The sequence below is a fragment of the Anomalospiza imberbis genome, chromosome 8, assembly GCF_031753505.1.
Source record: "Anomalospiza imberbis isolate Cuckoo-Finch-1a 21T00152 chromosome 8, ASM3175350v1, whole genome shotgun sequence".
Classification (NCBI taxonomy): Eukaryota; Metazoa; Chordata; class Aves; order Passeriformes; family Viduidae; genus Anomalospiza; species Anomalospiza imberbis.
This window is the reverse complement of record NC_089688.1, coordinates 35,865,347-35,878,936: the sequence shown is the minus strand read 5'-3', so window position 1 is coordinate 35,878,936 and position 13,590 is coordinate 35,865,347. Positions and strand designations below refer to the sequence as shown.

Below are 13,590 nucleotides of genomic sequence, written 5' to 3'. Positions count from 1 at the left end.
TTAGCTGCCTCTCGGCTATTATCGGCTACACCCTTCTAGATTCGGCCACTCCGCAGAGCTCGGCTCGGTTCGGCCGGGCTCAGCTAGATTCGTCTCACAGATTTCCTGAGGGCAGCTCATTCTACATGACACAAATTGCTGCCTATAAAAGGCTTGCGGGTCTTTAAAGAAATACCATTTTAACTCAACTCTCGGGACAGAGCTGATGGCTCCTTTAGGACAAGAATATTTACATTTAGAAGCAATTCCCTCCTTGGCATCTCGTTTTTATTTAAACCCCCCGCCAAAAAAAAAAAAAAAATCCATACATATCACAAGGAATGTGCAGTTCTGGCTTTCACCTGTACACTATTTGTACAAAGGACCTGGGCGCAGCACACAGTCGTGATTCAATTGAGTAAATCCTGGTTTACATTTCAAAGGTTCTCGCTCTGGCACTGCATGTTTGCAGATCTGCACTGGCATGCTCAACTACCCTCATGGCCACATTCCAGAACAATGTATCAGATTTTGCAGAGAGTACCCAGTAAAACTCAGGTATAATCACTAAGCAGAAAATCCTTTGGGGTTTAGTTCCATCTCTCACCTGTTCCAAGCAGAGGGAAGATGGGTTTTTGTCACACATCGCAGCAGCAGCAATGGATCAGGGCTTTTTTTTTTTTTAATTTTAAAAAAGGGTAATAAAGATAAACCACGTCTGATACAAATGTCTTGAAGCACCGCTCAAGCTTTTTAAACCCCATCCTGATTCCCGAGTCCAGTCTTCTATGCATACTGGTTTTGGTATCATGAAAGCAACCAAGCTCTCCAAGAAACAGTAAATCATTGTGACTAAACCTCTGTCTCCTGGTTCTTTGCAATTACACCCCATTGTAGGAAGCTCTGCAGCCTTTTTTCCCTGTATTAGAGAGAGGATGGATATTAAGGGCACACACATACACAAACAGTCTTTTTGGTTCTTCAAAAAGATAAAAATGCCTGTAATAAAAATTACACATGTAATATTGTCTCTCACTGTTCAAGAAAAGGGAAATTGGAGCCTTACTGCCCCACTGAGAGATGCTGAATAAAATCTTCCCCCTGAGTTTGCACACAGTAATAAAATACTGATTTTTTTGACCAAACAAGGTAGGTCTACATGAGAACAGCTCAGGAGGCTTTCACGGCTCACGGTGATAAGGACAGAGCAGAGAAGAACATTAAAGGTGAAGTGTTAGTCCCCTGAATTAATGCCCTGATGTAGCCAAATTTTTTTTTGCTAAGAGACATAACAGTTTCTTCCCTTTGTCTCCGAGTCACCCGGTAATTCGTAACCTGCACCAACCCGACACGGCTAAGTGACAAATCTGGCTCCTGTGCTCCAAGCCACATGTCCCTGACGTGAAGGGAAGTCAGGAATACAGAAACAGCTCTGGAAGAAAGATGAGAGAAAAATCAGAACAGATATTCTTCTATTTCCCCACAGGATTACCAAGCCAAGCTGCTTGGTACCTCCAGGACTATGTTTTAAAAGAGTTCTCTAAGTCTTTTCCTAGCTGGAAAACTGGAGTGGCTTTGCCCATGCAAAGCCAATGATCCTACTCACGAGAAGGAACAAAACGGTTTCATGTTAAATAAAACAGTTGGAAATCTGACCTGTCAGATGCTCTCACTGACCAGCAATAGGGATCAGCATCCAGGCCCACGTGGAGTTGGTTTTTTTTGCAGACTATTTTCCCTCTTGGAATTATATTTCTTTTACACCTTTTGTTCTGTTTTAGTCACTGAAAGGGAAGTTTCTTGGAGGGAGTGGGAGTGTTGTAGTGTCAGAAAACCTCACAGTGCGACCACGATCTGTGCTGCCCACCCCTGCCCCCATCCCACCAAAGACACAGATTCTGCTTTGGGAAGCCATGAGCCTGGGTGGATATGGGAGAGCTCTTTAATGGATTAAAAAAGCCATGGAATTTCCTAGTTTCTCCCACCACTGCCTTGTAACATGAGTGATAAGAACAAGACAAGTCACCTGTCTTGTCCGCATCCTCTTCCACCGTTGCTGATAGGCAGAGAGATTTCACAAGCTCATGGAAGGTGCTGGACAGGCCCTGCTCCTCCATGAGCTGGAACATGATGGAACTGAGCCCACCGAGCTGCCTGGAGAGCCCAGCTGAGGTGCTGCTGGCCTGGCAGAGCTGGGTGTAAAGCTTGAAGAGGCTGTTCCTCAGTGTGTCATCCCTGAGCATCTCCCGCACAGCTGCCGGGCGTGGTAGGATGCGGTTCCGCAGCCACCTCAGCACTGGTGACACGTCCTGCTCCCCGAAGGGGCTCTGCCCAGCCAGGGACCTCACCAGCCACTCAGTGACAAGATGAATGGATGCACAGGTGACAGCCACTGCCTCACCCCCAGGTTCACCAGCTCTGAGGGCCTCCTCTCCCTGTGTGGAGGGTGGTGCTGAGAAAACAGGGTCCCAATGGGCAAGTAGGGAATTCAGATGTTCTCTGCATTTCTCCAGCTCAGACACTTCCACGTCTGCAGCAGTGTCATCTTCTTCCACCTTGTTCTTTTACTGAGTGTGACGATACACATGAGATGAGGCTTGAGGTTTGTCCTTGTCTTTAATATTTTCTATAAGAAGATAACCACCACCAAAACAAACATCAGATACTCCAAAGGATTTTCCTGGTACAAAAGTGTGCAAGTAAGGTGCTCTCCTGTGTTGATTCAGTTATTAAAAAGGCAAGTACCAGCCTCGTTTAGCAGCCTCATGGAGCCTGCACTATTCAAAGGGGCTCCGGGAGCTTCCAGGGACTCCAGGCTGGAATCCTGTTCCAAACTGGATCGCCCAGCCTGGGGACAAAAGAAGCTCCTGAAGCTTGGAGCAACACAACCCACACATGAAGTAAGTTACAGGCACCACTCCATAAACCCTCTTCATGTCTTTCTGAGGAGTTTTAAAGGATGAAAAACTATAGAAAAACTCAAGCTTTTACAGAATCCCTTAAATACATGATACCTTCTTAACTGATACAGAATATTTACAGAACCTAAAGAAGCTTTAATGTGCACCAAAAGCAGCTGCTGCTGCAAGGAAACCAGCGTTGTTTTAAGACCTCCCGCTCCCAAGTTCCTTGCACTTTTTGTTCACAGAGAGAACAAGAGAAGTCGCACAAGTCCTGTATTTTTCCTTTCTTCAAAACTGATGACAAGAAGAGATGCCAACTATTAACTTTCACTTGCTTTACTTATTTATTGTTTTTACTTACACATCGCTTTCAGATCCCTGTTCATGCCTTGGAGCACAAAGCCTCCAGGCACTGCGTTTTCTCTTAAGATTTCATTTAAAAATACCCTTTTTCAAAGCCTGACTTGAGATTTGCCACTAAGTTTCATTTTAAAGCTCTTTCCCTTCATAAACTGTGTTTCTCCAAAGTTTCCAAATTATGTCAAGGTTCAAAATCACCACAAGGAAGATCTGAAAAATGCCTTTCCATTTCCTTTCCTCCTTCCTCAAGGTACCTCAGTCTGACAGAAGGTGTTAGTACTACTTCCAGAGAAGTTTGCCTCATTTGAACTGCTGGTCTGTAACAGCTACAACAAAATACACCTTCCTTGAAATATTTCAGCACTTACTGAGCAATTCTTTGTTTTGGTACTTCTAAGCCAGGGCCTGCAGGTCCTCCTGCAGCTGCAGGTCTTTGCTGACAAGGCTCCACTTGTGCAGCAGCAGCTCCCTGCTGGCGAGGATGCTGTCGTTGACCGTGAAATGCCTCATCTCCCTAAAAGCCTCCACAACAACAGCACGGTATTCCAGCACAGAGCTGAGGGTGCCAACAACTCACTCAGCTTGGCCAGATCTACATTAGTACTCTCAAAGGAAAACACAAGTGCCATGCATGCAAATTCATCACTACAGTTCTTAATCCCTACTGTCAGAATGGCCAGGAATTAAGAACGAAGGACTTGACAGCAACTGTGCATCACATTTTACTTTATTCCTCATGTATTAAAACACCTAAATTCTCCTGTCAAAGAAATCTCATCTAAATTCACTACTCATCACACAAACTGAAGGTGAAAAAAGCCATCCATCTAGCAGAGATAAAGAAAGCCTCCTGGCCTTAATAAAGTTCAAACTGGACAGAGGATGAAATGCAAACAAACTAAAACAAAAACCAAAACAAAGGACTTACCAGATATGTTTGACTAATGTGTGACCAAAACACACAGAAATTCATTTACAAGCTGAATAGGAAGAAGTTTCTGATTCTCCTGGGATTGATTCTTGTTTTCTGTCTTGTCTCCTAAATTTATTACCCATAGAGTATGGAGTAAGCAAAAAAAAAAAAAAAAAAAAAAAAGAAAGAAAGAAAACCACACTTGAAAGGCAGATCACCACCAGCAGCTGGTCCATCACCTACAGGGGACCATATTCTAGTGCACTTTTGGTGCACTTGCCTGAGCCTGTCAGGGCACTCTATGTTTGCAGAAGAGATTTTTTGTGAGGGAGATGCAAGGGGAGGAGAAATATTCTAGACAGCTGAAATCCATGACTGTGCCACTTCCTGTGCAGCAGGTCCTGTGACAGGATGTGAACTGAGGGTATTTGAAATTTAAAAGGTAAAAACACCAGCACAAGGTGCCATTTTGCTTATTTAGTTTTCCAAGAAAGTGATTTCCAAATCACAAAGTCCCCCCACCATCATCCCTCCTACCACAACCTGAAAGCATCTTGATTCCGTTTTCAAAAACACAAGGGACACCTCAGAGTTCAGCAAGTTCTGCCAGCGCAGCCCTTGGTGCCCCTGTCTCCCTGTCTGTCACCCTTGCTTTCATCCTCAGCCACGTAATTCTTCTACCGTGGACAGGAAATTGTTCCCATTTCTCCTGTCCTCCTCTGGTTACCTTTTCTCTAAGCTGTGCGGGACCCAGGCGAGGAGGCTGCGATCCTCTAGCAGCTCATAGGCAGCTCTGGTGACACGGGCAGCACTCTGTAATATCTCCAGAATGCGACTCTGAAACAGAAAATGCAGCGTGTTCTTTTACAGCCAAGACCTAATTCTCTAACTTAAAATGAGCAATTTGGCTGGTATCTCATCAACTTCAAGGTAAAATGAACACCACCTGTTCTCAGCAACTCCAGAGAGGGAAAGACATTCTCCCTTCAAAGTTTCATACCACAGGTGCTGCTCTTACAAGAAGTATTCAGGTAGCAAGACAAATTTATCTTTTTGTCCAAGGTTTTGATACTTGCAATACTCAGAGTGGATGCTCCCAAACCTGAGAGCTCCTGGCACGTGAGTTTCCCTCCTGCTGAAGCACTGTTCAGGTAACAAATGTGCTGGCTAGGGAATAGAGACCCAAAAAGAAAAGGCCCTGACTGCAGGAGCAAAACCACGGCACCCACATGAGGCTCCTTGATGGCAGGAACCAGTTCCAGTTTCAGGGGATAAGGATGGGACCGGTTCAGACACAAACAATTCTTTCCCCCTCCACAAAACCAGCAAGGAACAGATTTTCAAGAAGACCAAGGGAGAGTCGGCTGTTCCTTTCTGTTTTGTACTTGAGATCTCAAAGCCATGCAAGCTTCTGTGATTTGGGGTATTTGGGAACTGTCTTTTTAAATTCTTACCTGGGAGCCCTCGTCACAAAAAGGACTGCTGAAAAAGGAAAGAATGACCCGGAAAATCCTCTGGTAGACAAAGCTCATAGCAATGTTTGTCACGCAGCCCTCTGAGGATCCACTCACGCTCCGTTTTGTACTGGAAGCCACGAAGAAAAATACCACCATCAGACATTTAGACATTTCCTAAGAATACCTGCTCCTAAGAGCACAAAACCCTGGTTCCCTCTGAGTGCCAGCTCAGGCCTTACCACAGCTTGTTCTGGACTTCTCAATTTCCATTCCTATCAAATTCAATCACTAACATCCATCGGGACCAGTCAGTCTGCAGCCCAAACATGCAGTGGAAATGGAATTTTAGAAGTTGCTGTTTCTAAAATACTTCAGTTGAACTCAAAGTTACTAATCTAAACTCAAAGAGGAATTGTAGCTAGCTATGGCAGAATATTCTGTTTCTTGTGCTCACAGAGCATACACAGCACAACTCATTGTGCGTTAGTATTAAGAAAACACCAAAAACCCCACAGAAATAACATTTTTAATTCCAATATGAAACAAAAGAAAGATGCCTCTAATTAACTACCTGTGGGATAATGAGGTTTCATTGTATTTTTACGGCTGTTTTTAATACATTTCTGAAGAATTACTGGATACCTAAAATGGGACTCTTACCTCAAAATCAAAACTGTAGAAAAGCTGGAAAAGAACCGGTACCTTGCACAGGTCCAAATACTGGTGTGACAGAAGGAATCTCTTTACCTTTATGTATATGTGCTCCTCTGTAAAGAGAAAAAGCTGGCATCATGGAGGAGGAAAGTGCACCCAATCTGTTGCATCGCGGTTTGGGGTTTAGGTTAGGGGCTCTGATCTGTTAGCTAGACGTGTTCTGTGTACCCCCGCGCACCCCCTGGGTCTGTTCCCCTTTCCCCCCTCTGCGGCTGTTCACTCCGGGTCCCTGGCTGTTAGAGTCACTCCAAATTGCCCAACCCCATCTGTCCCAGAGTCCAGGGTCCACCTCGGCTGTGTCCCCATTGGGCACTGTGGTCCACGTCATCGCCATGGTGCCTGCCCCCATTGGGCGGGAGTGTCCCTGCTCTCCTGGCCCCGTCCCCAATATAATCCCATGCCTCGGAGTGCCCGAGGCCGTGTTTCCTCACGTGCAAGGTGGGAGCGGGTCACGGTGCCTCAGCGCAGCTCCCCGCGGCAATAAGACTTTTAGCCTTCCACGCGTGGGGAATCCGGACATTCCTTCACTCTTTACTGGTGTCTCTTGCTCGTAGTGGCGAGGAATCCGCTGGCACCCCCACCCCGACTACGGCACGGAGCCGAGTCCGGAAACACGTGGTGATCCTGGGTCCCGGAGAAAGCGGCGCCCCTCTAGGTGCCGGAGCTGCCCGGGGACCAGGAAAACACAGAGAGAGGCTGCGCCAATCCACAAGCATGGATGACAATTCATGGAAGCTGCAGTAAGTATGCAGTGCTCCAAGCTGGGAGAACAGCTCAGCAACTGCAGAAGGCCTTTGCTCTGAGGCTCATTCCGATTGCTGCCCACCCTCCCCTTCTCTTGCCCAGAAGGAAAAGCTCAGTCAAGAGAGCATGAGCACAGAGCAGGTGAGGAGATCAGCACTCCACAAGGCTCTGTTTTTCACCCCAGCGGTGACACACGCAGCAAGTCCCAGTACCTGGCTTCAGGATCTGCTGTGCCACATGAGCAGCGTAGAGGGTCAGGGAGGAGGTGAACCTGAGGTTTGGCTGCCTGATTCTGTTCTGCATGGCATCCAAGAGATACAGCAACGGCAAGAGCCCAGGGAGAGAAGCCTGAAGCGCAGCCCAAATGAACACAGCGGGAGCATGAAGGCATCGATCAGCTTCTGGGACATTTCATGGGTCATACAGGTAAGATCCCTAATTCAGCAAACTTGAGGGTTTGGCGATGTCAGGATCAAAACACCCAGAAACCTGTGAAAAATAAACTGACCTAAACCCGGCTAAAAGCTGTCCCTGCCAATGACTCCTTAAAACAACTTGTTCATGAGGAGGCAGGGATTGATTCAATACTCACCAGCCCATCTGGCCAAGGTCAGAGCTCTCTGCCCACCGAGGACACAGCAACCAACAGGGACCTTTCTCCCACTCTCCAGCACGGACCTGTGAACTCAGAGAGAAATTTACATAGCAGAAATAGCCAGAAGATGCTCCCTGCTTCCATATGGTCTCTGATCAATCATTCAAAGCAAAGTGCCCACAGATCAGAAGCAACCACCTCTCATTTTTCCTCCAAAATCAACACTGCCTTGCCTTTCTGTGCAAGTGTTTCCTCCTGTGCCCATCCTCAGAGCACATTTAGTCCACCTTTTCTTCCCAACTGCAGCTCTCCAGCACAAATGCCACTTCTCACACACACAAAGCAAACAGTCATCTGCTTCAGGTTTTGGCTTAGAAAGTAAAAACCTCAGTGCATCTGGCTTCATGATTAAAACACACAGACGTATGAGCGGTCATAGATGGAAAGCTTTCCAGGAGAGAAAAGAGCTGTTTCGATAGCACACTTCCATACACCTTAAGAAAACTCAAAATTCATAGCAACTCCTAAGACCCCTGCTGAGGAACCAAGCCCTCCTGGGGACACCCAATGCAGCAGGCTTGGGAAAAGGATGGGAAAATCCAAGCTTGGAGTGAAAAAAAAGATGACATCAATACAGCAGCCTGTAAAAAGCCTTCACACAGCAATAGTGGGAACCAGTCCCATTTACTCTTTGCTTTTTGTAATGACAAAAATATGAAATAAAACCACATAAAACACAAGGCAGACCTAGGATGTACCAGGTGCTCCTTTTGGCAGCGTGGATGACAAACGTCTCCTTGTGCACCAACAGCCAGCCCAGTTTCAATCCATCCTTAGCCCAAGCCTTCCTCGCCTCCCACGCCCCAGCGCTCTGCTCTGGGCTTTGGAGCTGTCGCCCTCTCCTCCCGCAGCAGCACGGCACCGGAACACAGCGAGGCAAAGCGTGCCGGAGCCGCCCATCCTGCGTACCTGTCGGCTCCCGGCGGTGGGCAAGTCCGGCCCGGCGGGCACGGAGACAGACGGCTCGGGCACCTGCAGCGGCTGTTCTGCCCCGATGCTTTCGTGTTCTCCTGCATTTCCCTGCACCAGAGGGGGGCCGGGTGGGGGGCGGTTTGTGTGAGAGTGGGGAAGCACGGGGAGGCGGCGGGACGAGACAGGGACGCGGCGGGATGGGGACGAGGACAAGGGCGGCGTGCTCGGCGGCGCGCTCGGCGGCGCCAGAGCCAGGGGCCGGGGCAGCGCGGGGAGGCGGAGGGACGGGACGGGCGACTCCCTTGACCTTCCAAGGATGGCGGCAGGAGGGGCGGGGAAAGCCGGGGCCGCGCTCCGCCGACGGCGCCGCCTGCACGCCGCCCCGGCGGGATTTTCCGGCACGCGGTCGCTTCCAGCGTCTCGAGAGGGACGCGCGCGGCGGTCGGGAAAGGGGGGGGTGCAGCCCTGTTCCGATGCCGCTCGCCGCTCGCCCCCCGCCCGCCGCCCCCGGCCCTTGAGTGCTGCGACCGCGCCTCCGCCGCCGGCCGAAACAGGCGCCGCCGAGCCGCCCTCGCCGCTGCCATTCTCCTCAGTCATCGTGTCCCTTTGCACTCTTGAGTCTCCTTCACCCTCCCCTCTATTTACAGACACCGCCCCGCTCGCCGCCCGCTCCCGCCCCTCGACCTTTCCACGCGCGGCAGCCGTCCTTCCCCCCCGGCACCCAGCGGCGAGGGGCAGGGCGCTGGCTGGGGGTGGGGGGGCTGCAGTACCGCTCTCTGTCCACAAGGCGGCGGCACTGCGGCCCGCCTCAGCCGGGGGCTGCCGCTCGCCTTGGGGCCGCAGGCAGGGAAGGCGGGCGAGACAGAACGGGAGCGATCCCCTTCAAAACATCCTCTGCAATAAATGCCCCAAAACATCCCGCACGAAAAGGAAAAAAAAAACCAAAAACCACCTCTGCCTCTAACCCAAAAAGAGCCAAAAAAACCCTCTTTATTTTACACTATATTTTAATATATTTTATTTTTTTTTCATATTTATAGTCACAATTTGATTTATAATGAATATGGATATATAATGATATCTTACATTTATTCCTATTACTAATGTTTTATTGTATTTTTATCCATATCTTAATTTATTGATTATATATTTCTATATTGAGATTTATATTTCTAAAAGGCTTATATTGTTTAAAATAAAACCCCTGCCTCTACCCAAATAAAAACGAAAAAAAACCCTTTTATTTTAAATTGTGTTTAATTTTTTTTAAAAAATTATATTTTTCGCATTTATATTCATAAAATTACATTTAAAATCTATATTGATATATGGTGTTATTTATATTCTATCACTTCCTATTACTTATTTTTCTCTATAGTTTATATGTATATATATCTTTATACATTGATTATATATTTCTATACTTAGAATTATATCAAAATAAAATGTATATTCATATTTTTAAAATAAAAACCCTACCTCTAACCAAATAATAACAAAAAAGCCATTTTTAAAAAAAACTATATTTAAATATTTTCATAATTACTTTCACATTTGCATGCATAATTTATATTGATGCATTATATTTATAAATATATATAATATATAATAGTGTAACAAGATAAATTATTATTTCTATTATATTGCATATATACTGCTAATACTTATATTGACTTACATTTTAATTTTTATATAGATCTTAGTGTATTTATGACATATTTCTATACATAGATTTCTAACTTTATTTTATTGACATTTATAATTTTATAATAAAAACCCTGCCTACTGCCAAATAGAAAATAAAAGCCCCTTTATCTTAAACTATATTTAATTATTTGTTTATTTATGTTTTTGATATTTACATTTATAAGTGCTTATATATTGTATTACAATATATTGATGTACTATATTTAGATATATAATATATATTACATATGTAATAAGATATATAGAGCACAATATGTATTATGCATTGTATTGATTTCTATTATTTTTTAATATTTTATATTCATATATATACGTATTTTTATACATTTCCATATTTATATGGGTTTTGTTTATATTGATAATCCATCTTTATATGTATTTATATAAACATATGAAAACTCTATATTAAAAATTATAATAATATAGTAATATATATTATTTATGTTATATGTTTTATTTGTATGTATTCTGTTTATATTTAAAACTTAAGTTTTACATTCCAATTTTCATATTTATATGTTTGTTTTGTTTAAATATAGTTATAATTTTGCATTTAAAATCCAATTCCTAAAAATAAAATGACAGAACACATGGCTTTAAATTCCCGCCAACACTGTCCAAAAAAATCAGAATGGCTCCACTAGCCAACCCACAACGAGCAAAAAAACCCCACGCCACACAATTTTCATTAAAAATTCTTATCACATAACAAAAATTAAACAAAAATAAGAAACAACCCTATAGAAACCCAAACAGTAAATCACAAAAACCACTAAAAAAAATTCCAGCTAACTTACTAAACTCCAAGCTGTACAACAGACCCTGAACATAGCTAAAAAAAAATAACGAAAACTCTACCTCTACACTAACTCACAAAGAGAAACCAATACCCTATAAAATTAACTAAAAAACCCTACCAAACTAATTAACGATATAAAAAATCTAAACCACCAAGAAATAAAAAAATCACTACCAAAAAACAACCTAAAAAATCCACTATATAAACACTCATTTACCCCAAAAAAACCAAAAAAAAAACCAAAAAAAACAAAACCAAAGAACAACCACCAAATACATCAAACTACAACAAAAAAAAAAAAAAAAGTTACGTTAACAACGACAACAAACTTATTCCTAACTTAATGAACCCATAAGGCCCCAAACATTCAAAATATAAATACCACCTAGAAATAAACACTAAGCCAAAAGATAAATGTAACCATAAACAATATCTCCCAGAGGATCCATAACCATAAAACATACACTACAATCAAATAAACCAAACAAATAAAACCCCTACAATAAACAATAATTAAAAATAATAAGAAAACCTCACCAATTAACTACAGGACACTACCTCAAACCCACCGAAAGGAACACTACATACTCACGCTAATAAAAGCCACCACAACGGAATTAAAAACCTACATGCTACGATCCATAAAAACCATTGTAAACCTTAAAAAACATATATTTAAAAACATAATGCCCCCCCAAAAAATCCAATAACAAAACTCAATTAAAAAGAAAACCCTTATCATCAACACCTGAACCAAGAACCATAACATTCAAGAAGTACACCATGTCCCTTATCATACACCAACTACAAACAAAATAAAACGACACAATAAATTCCTAAAAACCACCTCAAAACCGCCCCATCAAGGAACTTGGGAACATTGAAAGCCGCGCTCCCGGCACGAAAGCGGCTCCTCCGGCGGGCAGAGGCGGCGCCGCGCCGGGAGACCCCCGCCCGCTGCCCCCTCTGCCCGGCGGGGCCGGCACCGGGCCCGGGGCGCCCCGGCGGCGCCCGAGCCCCGCGCCCGGAGCGGACGGAGCGGCCGGCACCGGCCGGCACCGGCGCGGCGCCGCGCCGCCTCTCCCGCCCGCCGGCCCGGCAAAGCTCCCCTCGGCTCCGCACGCCTCGCAGCGGCGCGGCTCTGGCGGTCCCGCGGCAGCCCGGCCGCGCCAAACTCCCCTTCCCCCTCAGCAGCTCCCCGGGCCATGCCAGCAGCGCCCGCCACAGAACCTTTGGTGCCGGCCCAGGGGCAGAAGAAGCGCCCTCCAACGCAGCGGCACACCCCGATTTCTACCCTTCAAACGCTGCGAGAGCTGCAGCTTCCTTCAGTTCAACCCCCGAAACCGACGCCACACTCAGGTGCGCGCCTCACTTCAACAAGGGCAAATAAATGTGTTCTCCCCTTCCATTTCATCCCCTATAATAGCAGGAAAAGGGGTTTTCCTCAAATGATGGTCAAAGGGGGATTTTTACCTCAATCCAAACCCTTTAAAAGGAGGGACAACAGGGCTGCCCCCTCAATTTAAACCTTGGGTAGATGAATATGGGGGGGGGTGGGGGGGGGGCCGCTACCCTCAAATCAAACCCAACCCATCATACGACCACAATACTTTTCCCCTTGCATTTAAAGTCGAACACAAGGATTCCCTGTCACCCCTGTGATATCCCTAACGCCCTGGAAAAGGCAAGTTTTCCTTCAATCAATACCCTTAAAACCACAAGCAAAGGGGGATCCCTCCCAGTTCAAACAGACAATAATGGAAGAGAAGTTGCTTCCTTTATTTTGAATTTCTTTTTCCCCAAAATCCCTATTTTTTTTTTTTTTCTGGGGCCCCCGGGGAGGGATCGGCAAGATGAAATTTAAAACGGAAAGGAGAAAAGTCCCCGCTACAAATGCACACCGGCTCACCTGTTTGACTACTGCTTCCCGGCACTAAGGTTTGTCCCTCGGCACCTCCTTTGAGCAATACTCCACGTATCCAAGTGCGTATCCAGGAGATCCCCCAGACCCTTTCCCAAGCTCTCACCGTCCTTCCATGAGACAGCCCCGGGAGCCCCCCACAAGCTCCTCTTCTCCGGCAGATCCATACAAAAGTGAGCTGAGGCAAACCCCCTAAAAACAGCCCCCGGCAGGAGCCGCCCCCTCATCATCCTCACAGCTCACACCTGGGGCTGCTCGGGGTTTCTTTCCAAATGTATTTAACAATACATTCCTATTCTTTACCAATAGCTACAAAAACGAAACACTTGACGGGATTTAGTATTCTACAGAGCTGCCTCCCTGTGAATTTTGGGGCAGCTTTGAGTCCCTCTAGGGGACGGCACCCAGCATGACCCCCCCTCATTCGCCACCCACCCGCTCCTCCACCGCAGTGTGCCCCCATCTCCTAGGGACCTTGGGGTGCCCCAAATGACATCAGAGCCCCGAGTCTTCATCCCCTTTTCCT

At 45.8% G+C, this 13,590-nt stretch overlaps 1 long non-coding RNA gene across 2 annotated transcripts; it reads right to left on the bottom strand.

The window, feature by feature from the left end:
- Positions 1-302: 302 nt before the first annotated feature.
- Positions 303-13,213, bottom strand: LOC137478490 (uncharacterized). Of its 2 annotated transcripts, XR_011001608.1 has the most exons (5): positions 13,053-13,213; positions 7,663-7,748; positions 7,283-7,559; positions 1,325-1,409; positions 303-649 (listed from the first exon to the last, which is right to left on the bottom strand). It is a non-coding gene; the product is annotated as an uncharacterized lncRNA (long non-coding RNA). The 2 variants fall into 2 exon arrangements; XR_011001607.1 differs by lacking the exon at positions 13,053-13,213 and having other exon boundaries at positions 7,663-7,792.
- Between the last annotated feature and the right edge of the window lie 377 nt (positions 13,214-13,590).